Source organism: Lissotriton vulgaris, chromosome 6, assembly GCF_964263255.1.
Source record: "Lissotriton vulgaris chromosome 6, aLisVul1.2, whole genome shotgun sequence".
Lineage (NCBI taxonomy): Eukaryota > Metazoa > Chordata > Amphibia > Caudata > Salamandridae > Lissotriton > Lissotriton vulgaris.
The window spans coordinates 297,519,058-297,528,055 of NC_141694.1; the positions used below are offsets into that span (position 1 = coordinate 297,519,058).

The window sequence follows — 8,998 nt, forward strand, 5'->3', positions numbered from 1 at the left end:
AGTATTCTGGACCTCCTCTGGTAATTCATTTAGTGTCATTCTTTTAACCGTATCAATATACACAAATGTCCCTGTAGGAATTGTTCGATCAATATTCAATAAATTCAATAGTTTGCCACCAAAGTGATCAATTATTAAGCGAAAGCAAGGAAAAACAGATTTAAACTGTTATTTATTCAAAATATTATTTTTTTCTTTTTTCACGCACAAATGTAAAATATGGCAACAAAAAATACTACTATGTTGACAGAAATAATTCTCAGTAGTATATGGCAACTTTTGCTATACACATGGAAAAATAAATACCATGTACAAGAAAGTACTTTTCATAATACAATCATTTAGCAATCAAATGATGATACACAAATGAGCAAAACGTTGTCAAGCGTCGACGTTTTGGTCCTTAGTTGGTTATAACAATCCATAGGACCATCTTCAGGACCATGCATTGCACATATTAATCTAAAAACAAATACATATATAAATATAATATAATTATAACCTTGCCAAATCAGTATCGTCTACTTATCCCAAAGGAAAATGAGACTCAAATTGTGACACACACCTCAAATGTGATACTTAGGGTATCCACCAAGAGACACCAGCACACAAGTGCCACCAACCGTGAACACACTGGGTTAAAATCACAATATCTGGACAGCAAAAAAGCTTACCCAGGACCTCCAGCCGAAAGTCATAAGGCTTTGCACTGCAATAACCTAATATCTGATGAAGGAAACCAACAAAAGTACCAAGTCAAAGACATCTTACCTCACTATGTACTGTAAAGTCACATATCATGTCATAGCACCTACTTACAGATGAGGTAAAAAGATCTCCACCAATATCGTTTTGTGCAACAAGTTCGAGTTTGAGCGTTTACCAGAAATGGAGCAATCACGTCACCTGCAAATCAAAATCCTCCATCAGTACTGACTACGTAGGTCAAATGCAAGATCTAATAAACGTGATCCTTGCCTGCTCTAGATGGGTAGTTTAAACACAAATACACACTTACTCAATGGCGTGAGGGGAGCACCGCCGTTACTACCCGATCCACTTCAGCGTCCGAGACCTGAGTGAGGCCACTTCCGTGTGTATACGCTCAAGGCGTCATGACATCACACGTCGCGGGGCGCCATCTTGATGAAGTATGAAGCACTAAAGGCTAGTCATTCTATAGAGGGCCATGGTAACCGGGGAATACGGTCACAAACTTGAAGAAACTCTAATTGGAAACCTTTAACCAAAAAACTATCGGCATGGCGGCCATCTTAGAACAGAGCCCCGTCCACATATGTCTGTTACAGAATCTCTTAGGAGGCCGCTTTACCACAATTCACACCCCTCCCCTCACAGGAGTAATTATAAATTTCTTGCCACACAATAGGATTAACATAGCCGAAAAACTATCGGCATGGCGGCCATCTTAGAACAGAGCCACGTCCACATATATCTGTTACAGAATCTCTTAGGAGGCCGCTTTACCACAATTCACACCTCTCCTCTCTACAGGAGTAATTATAAATTTCTTGCCACACAATAGGATTAGCATACCAGAAAGTCTTAGATCACAAGGTGGCCACAGTGTGCCATTTGATAAGGGAATTAAAACCTTTATCCACCGTGTCACAAGTCCAGATCTACTTATTTTCCCTTAGGGTGAGCAGGCGATCAACATTCTGACAGCGTTTGGTACCTTCAATGACATCAATTACAAACCACTGCATTTCGTTCGGCATGTGTAATTTCTGCTGATAATGTTCTACTAGCGGGGCAGTGATGACATCACATCTTATTCGGGACTGATGTTGTCACACCCGTTTCTTAACTGCCTGTGTAGTTTTACCAATGTATGACAGCATGCAGGGACATTGTATGCAATAAATAATGTTCTTAGTGTTACAATTTGAATGGTGAAACAATTTGATATCTTTGCCATTCACAGTACAGCTCTTCAATGTCTTAGTGGCACAGGAGCCACATGGGAAATGCCCAATAACAGGTGGTAACCTCCACTGTGACTGTATAGTGGAGGGCGATGGTTCATTATAAGCCCTTACTAGAAAGTCTCTTAGATTTTTACCTCTTTTGAATGCAAACCGAGATTGCTCAAGATGAGGTTCGACTTTACTAATTAAATGCCAGTTGTTTTTTATAATGGTCCTGATTTGATGTGATTCACAACCAAAGTAGTGACACAGGTAAGAGGCTTTATGCATGTCTCAGACGTACCATTCTCTTCTTTTTTGTCAGCAAAGCCTCCCGATTGTAATACCAGGCGCGTTTCATGGCCCTTTTCATCAATCTGTGAGGATAAGACCGCATCACCAATTTCAATTGTAACACCTTGGCCTCGCGAAAATAATCAGTCTTCTTTGTGCAGTTGCGTCGAAGGCGCAAAAACTGCCCAAATGGGAGATTATCGCGTAGGCTACGCGGATGGTGGCTATCATATTTTAAGAGGGTGTTCCTCGCTGTAGGTTTCATATAGAGCTTCATAGCTAAGATGTTATTATCATTATAGATGGACAAGTCAAGAAAATTAATCAAGGATCTGTCACTTTCGAGTGTGAATTGTAAATTACTATCCTGTGTATTCAGCCACTCGTGGAACTCATTCAATGCAGTCTTTGTGCCTTTCCAAATTAAGCAGACATCATCAATATATCGTAAGTAATGGCGTAGATTATCAGAATAGGGATTATTGTTGTATATTACCCTATCCTCAAAGGTTGCCACATAGAGATTTGCTATGTCAGGCCGAAAATCGCACCCATTGCCACACCTTTGAGTTGGCCATAAAAGTCTGCACCAAAAATAAAATAATTTTCATTTAGAGCAATTTTGGTGCATTGAACTATAAAATCAGTAGGGACCTGATGTGGTCGTGTTCGTGTTTCCAAAATATCACTGATTATAGAAAGTGCATCCTCTTGTGGGATGTTAGTATACAGGCTAATAATATCCATAGTCACCAAGATGTCACTGGTTGGATCGAATGGTTGGCCTTCAAGTTTTGTGATCCCATCTCTGCTGTCTTGTGTGTATGCTCTAGTCAGAGGACGAAAGGTTTCAAAAAAAGTCAACATATTCCGCTAACCATTGGAGTATGGACTGCAGTTCCTTGTCTAGCTGACATGATCTTATACACTCCGTCTTTTTCAGGAGTCTGAAATGCAACACCATCCTGTGTGCAAAATATTGTGCAGTTCATTTTGAACAATAAAGCCCTTCCTAGCAAATTTACAGGAGTCGAATCACACAAACAAACTTGTGCATTTGTCTGAAATTGCCAATACATACCTCCACTAGTTCGGTAATTGGTGTCCTAATCTATTTATTAGAAACGCCCACCACTTGGATCGCTTCACCCGAGAGGGGTAGGTTTGGGATGTCTGCTGTTCTGACAGTAGAACAGGTAGCACTAGTGTCTAATAAAAAGGTGATTTAATTTCCCTCAACTTTACCTTCTATGTATGGACCTGACTGATCTACCAGCAGAGATGCGCCACGTACGCATTCCTCTTCTCCCCCTTTCAGGCACCGTCATTTGGTCTCCTCATCAAAAAATGAATCCTGCGAAAGAAACTGTGGTGTTACAGAGGTTTTCTTACCACTTCCCTCCTGGAATCCGGTTGTCACACTGTACTTGGCTTGAATCACAAAATCTGCCATAGGGGCAGGTGGCAATTGATGCTGTACAATTTACTGTTGTTGCCTCATTAACTCCTCATTCTGTGTCTATGGATTAACATTTTGGTTTTGGGCATTATTATTCTGTATAACTTTGCACTCGTTTTTTCAATGCCCCAATGTTCCCCACCCGTGACAGGGAAACATTTTCTTTGCCTCTTCTCTGCTCATTCACCCTCTTGGTTTGCCTCAACTATTCTCTCCTTGTCCTTGCCCTTTTCCTTGATTATCTGCCTGATTACTTAACTGAAGTTCTTGTTGTTCTGCTAATTTAACTTGAGCCCACATTACTTTTTCTTCTAATTTCTTTTGTTTATTATCAATCTCATCCCCACAACACTTTGCATATTAAAGGATCTCATCAGTCGTTTTTGCCTGCCAACACAGCTTATGCTCTGTAATCATTTGTGATATCTTTGACTTTAACCCAGACACAAAACAATACACGAAATGTGTCATGTCCTTATTTTCAATATTTTCCACCCCACTGTACTGCTTAAATACCTGTAAAGGACGCTCATACTATGAATGTACTGACTCATCTTGTTCTTGGGTAGTTCTATCTATTTGTATCCAATAAGTTTCTTTTGGGGGGATCTTTCCCCTCAAATATGTGATTACCTGGTATATTTTTTCATTACATCTTCTGACGGGGCTCCTGTTTTTGGATCTCTTGGGTACTCCTTGTTAGACCAATCCACTGTGATTTTACATTCTGCCCATAAATCAGCAGGAACAACAATGTCAAATAGCTCATCTAAATCCTTCAACAAAACTTTCGAAACTTTCACAAACCTTTTGACTTGCCTGTACCATTCGACTGGCTTTTCTCTAAGCTGTGGGAAATCATTTATAAATGATAAAATATCTTGTTGGGTCCATGGAACATGTACATAACCTCCCCCAGGAAATTCTCTCATTGGACACAACCTTTCAACCTTTTCATCATCTTTCATCAAATACTCAGATGTTGTTCGATTTGCCTGTGCTTCTTCCTTTTTCTTTGTCCATCTAGTTTTCTATCTATCTAAATCTCCCCATTTTTACAGCAATGTCAATATTTCTTTTATCTGTGACTTCCTCCCTGACACGTTCATGTTTTCTAAATCTTTGTCATAGAATTCTGCTCTATATGGTTTCTGTAATACTTTTGATTTCACTATGTCGTGTCCCGTTTCTGCAGCCAAATTTATTAATTTTTCATGAAATATTTTGGTATGATGGGTGATGCTTCTAAATATGAATAGCAACTCTTCTTCATTGAAAGTATTTAATCTCTTTATCCCTACATTTCTAGCTATCATTACTTCCAATTCTATTCTCAATTTGAATGTATTATATATCTTGGCTGTGTTTTTGGCTTTTCTATATCTTGAGTCCATCTTTCTATCTCTTCCCGAGTTACCACAGTAGCATTTCTTATTCCTGTGGGTGTTTCTATCTATACTTCTCTTGAGAATCCAGGCGTAAATGTTCTAAATGTGTCATTTGTCGGCTCTCTTTTTGGCAAATCCATTAGAGGAATTATCGACTCACACTCATTTGTTGGTCATCAACTATTATATTTTCTTTTCTTAGTTGTACTATTGGTGTGGTCAGAACAGGAGTCTTAGAACAGTTTGACTTATCTCCATATAAGGGAACAACAGGACCTATAGTTACTGGTATTGTTAGGGCCTCAGGATTTGCACTTAACTGAGTTATTTTCTGAATTAACTCACTTCTATTTTTATTTATTGCTTCCCCTTCTTTTTCTTGAAGTACCCTTTCCGTTGTATTCTCATGTAAAATTTGTGGCACTAAGGGTGTTTTCAGAGGCGGGGCACTAGGGGCAATTATATTCAATTCTTCTTGATAGGGTGGAGGATTTTTCCTTAATAAATGTTCAAAATAATCGTCCTCAGAATCTCCACTACCAGTCATTAAGTGTTTTGTTTTTTCTGTACATTTAGGGGCCGATTATGATAGCGGATAATTCGCATCCTCTGGGACGGCGGAAGCCACCGCTGGCCCGTAGGATGCGGATTACCCGCTGCGGACTGAGTAAAGACCCCCCGCCATATTAGGATGGCTGGGGCATCTTTTTTCCGTCCAACGCTTTTCCGCCGCAGTCACCTTCCGACCGCGGCGGAAAAGCTCTAACATGGCTTGCGGTGTCTATCAGACAGCGCCAGCCATATTAGGATGGCGGCGCTACTATGCCTTTCCACGGCGGCATTTCCGCCGTGGAAAGGTATACAGTGTTTTCTTTGGGGGCCCGTTGCGGGCCCCCAGGGGTGAAGGGGGGGTGGTGGGTGCACATGGGGGGTACCTATGGTACCCCCCTGCCTTTCTGTGCACGAAGCGGCAGGCACCACGCGGTGCCTGCTGCTACGTGCATGCAAAGGTAAACATGAATTTTTTACATTGCGGCATGTGCTGCTTCAAGCAGCACCCACCGCAATGTTAAAAATACAGGATGTGACCGCCAGGGTGGCGGTCACATCCTAATTCGCACGGAGGTACCGCCGCTGCCCATGCGGACGGTCCCTCCTCTTCTGGGGTGGCGGTCGGACGCTGGTCCGTTCGCCATCCTAATAGGCCCCATAGTTCCTATAATTTCTTCTGTGGTCAGGACAGGATAATATCCTAACACTACCGTGGCTTGTCTCCATTGTTTAATTTGTTTATCTCGGGTTTCACAAGGAAATCTGGGATAAAATGTACTTAAGTTCCTGTCACATCGTGGTCTGTCTCATCAAAAGCCTCAGTCTCCCATTCTTCTAAAGCTTTGTATTGAGTTAATCTAGGCATTGGTTTTAATTCACTCATGCGAGTTAGAAATTGTGCAAAAAGTCTCCCATTAAATGTTCCATTTTCAGGAAATGCTATTCCATCATCTTTTGTGTATTCTATCTAATTTTCTAACCAGACACAAGTGTGATAACCTCTTTCTATCATCATATATGATGCAGGTGTATTTGGAGGAGGAATATTAATTCCTTCTCTAGTTTTATTGGGCTTATCCTTTTTAAAATATATTGCATTTAAATGTTTCTTTTCTCTCCGTACATGGTCATTGGTTTCCCTCTAATGTACTTCTCGTGGGCAAAACCTATTAATCTTCTATCTGGACGGTACCCTATTATAGTTGGATCAAGGCTCCACATATATTTTCCACTATCCACTAACATTGAAAATTCAATTTCAACAACTAATTAATTGCTTTTATTTTTCTCTAATGCTCTTCTCTACCTGCTGCCTGGGTTCGCGGCGCTAGACATGGTGGAGGCGACGGTGGCCGACACCCGGCGCCTCAACTCCGAGCCGCAGGACCTAACGGATGCCTATGGGCCGCCCAGGAATTTCCTGGAGATCGACCTTTTCAGCCCGCAGACCGTGGGCATAGGCAGGGCCTGTTACACCAGCTACGAGCTGCGCATGCGGACCAACTTGCCCATCTTCAGAACAAAAGATTCCTGTTTGCGGAGACGCTACAGTGACTTTCAATGGTTAAAGAATGAACTGGAAAGGGACAACAAGATTGTAGTACCGCCACTACCTGGAAAAGCATTAAAGAGACAGCTTCCATTCTGAGGCGATGATAGCATTTTTAAGGAGGCCTTTATTGAAGAGAGAAGACAAGCTTTAGAATAGTTTATTAACAAAATTGCAGGGCATCCGCTGGCACAGAATGACTACTGCTTACATATGTTCCTGCAGGACGAGACCATCAACTGGAACTACGCCCCTGGCAAAGTGCGCCAGTAGGCAGTGGCCTGGCACGAGTCTTCCTGTACTCCACCTCCTACTCAGCAAAAATTATATTTATTTCTACACTAGGTCTCGGCCACCATGAGCAGGCTTTCATTCCTTCAACTTTTTAAGTGTCTACAGCTTTTCTTTTTGTTTTTATAATTTGCCATCAGTATTATATCGGGGTGTCTCTTCCCTGATACACATAAGTCAGGAGAGCTCTGGTCTGAATCGAAGTGTCTGCAGTCTTGCATTCTTGGTGTCTGCTGCTATTTGTGTCCAGGATCAATCAGTTGTTATTGCAGAGTGTCAAAGCTGTAGGGCTCCTCGTTCATGAAGGAAAAGGTATGAGAAACTGTAGCTCACTGTGAGGCAATCAAACGTCAATTCTGTATGCTGTGGGACTCGCCAGTAAAGATCCTGGAATGCATCGTGTGTTGCAGCCAGGGCTTGATTGGATGCTGTGCTTAGCTTTAACAGTCCCTGGTCCTGACTGTTGGGAGTTACTGGGGGGCACTTGCACTAGACTTCAACATTGGGGTGCCTTATACCTTGCACCGGTCATGTAATGCACCAAAGGCTAGTGGCTCACACACCTGTTGTATATCTGCTGGGGGGATACGGGGTCATAGCGGGAGCTAGTGGGGCATGTGGCTAAGTATGGCTCAGTTAGGTTGCAAGAGGCAGGTGGAGCTTCTCCAATATCAGCGCTTTTTCTGCTCTGAGGACCAATTAACATTAGGTTTACTATTTTCTTTAACCAATGATTGCGCAATTTTCTTGTGAAGTGAATACCACTCTCTTCACTCACCCCTCCTTTTCAATTTGTACCTAAGCTACAAACCCGCTGTTTCTACCAATCCCAGTGCGGCTCACGGTGACGTCAGTGCAGCACACGCAACTGGCCCCTCTTTTGCAAAGTATTAAAAAACTCCATTTCTTTTTACGCATTTCATTAATCAACAACGTAAAAACATTCGCTACTGATTGACTAAATCCAAAGAAAAGCTAATTTATTTTAGTACAAGTAAAACTTTTCCGTTTACCCTTTGCACACTACGGTTAAAACTTCTTCTGCTTACTCTTCACTCAAGCATCAAATTACCTGTTACTTCTTTAGTATTACCGTTTCTAGGTGGTATAAGACCAAATTTTCACAAGTGAACCCCTTTCCTATCAGTCACTCTCACTTTTATACAAAAATATTCCCTAACTAGTGTTTCAAGTTTTACCTAACTTTCCACAGTTTCTTCATCAAGGCAAGTAACCTCACTGCAGTGTGGCTTCCACTTACCACCAGCTATTCAATCTTCCCGGGGGCTTCTAGACAACATGAAACAATACAAACTGGTTTTGGTTAATACATAAATCAATAATCCCAATACACAACTAACTACCTATCTTAACTAAAACCTAACCATCATTCTGCTACCAAGAAATACTGAAGCTGCGGGATTACCAGCTTGGGTTACTCATAATACACCATACTCACCTGGGCCTATAAACATACACACGATAAGCCGGTAATCTATTTGCTGTCAATCAGAAATTAATTTACCTTATGATG

At 41.5% G+C, this 8,998-nt stretch overlaps 1 pseudogene; it reads left to right on the plus strand.

Moving 5' to 3' along the window:
- The first annotated feature begins 6,957 nt into the window (after nt 1-6,957).
- Nucleotides 6,958-7,621, plus strand: LOC147707154 (sorting nexin-12 pseudogene; annotated as a pseudogene).
- Nucleotides 7,622-8,998: the final 1,377 nt, after the last annotated feature.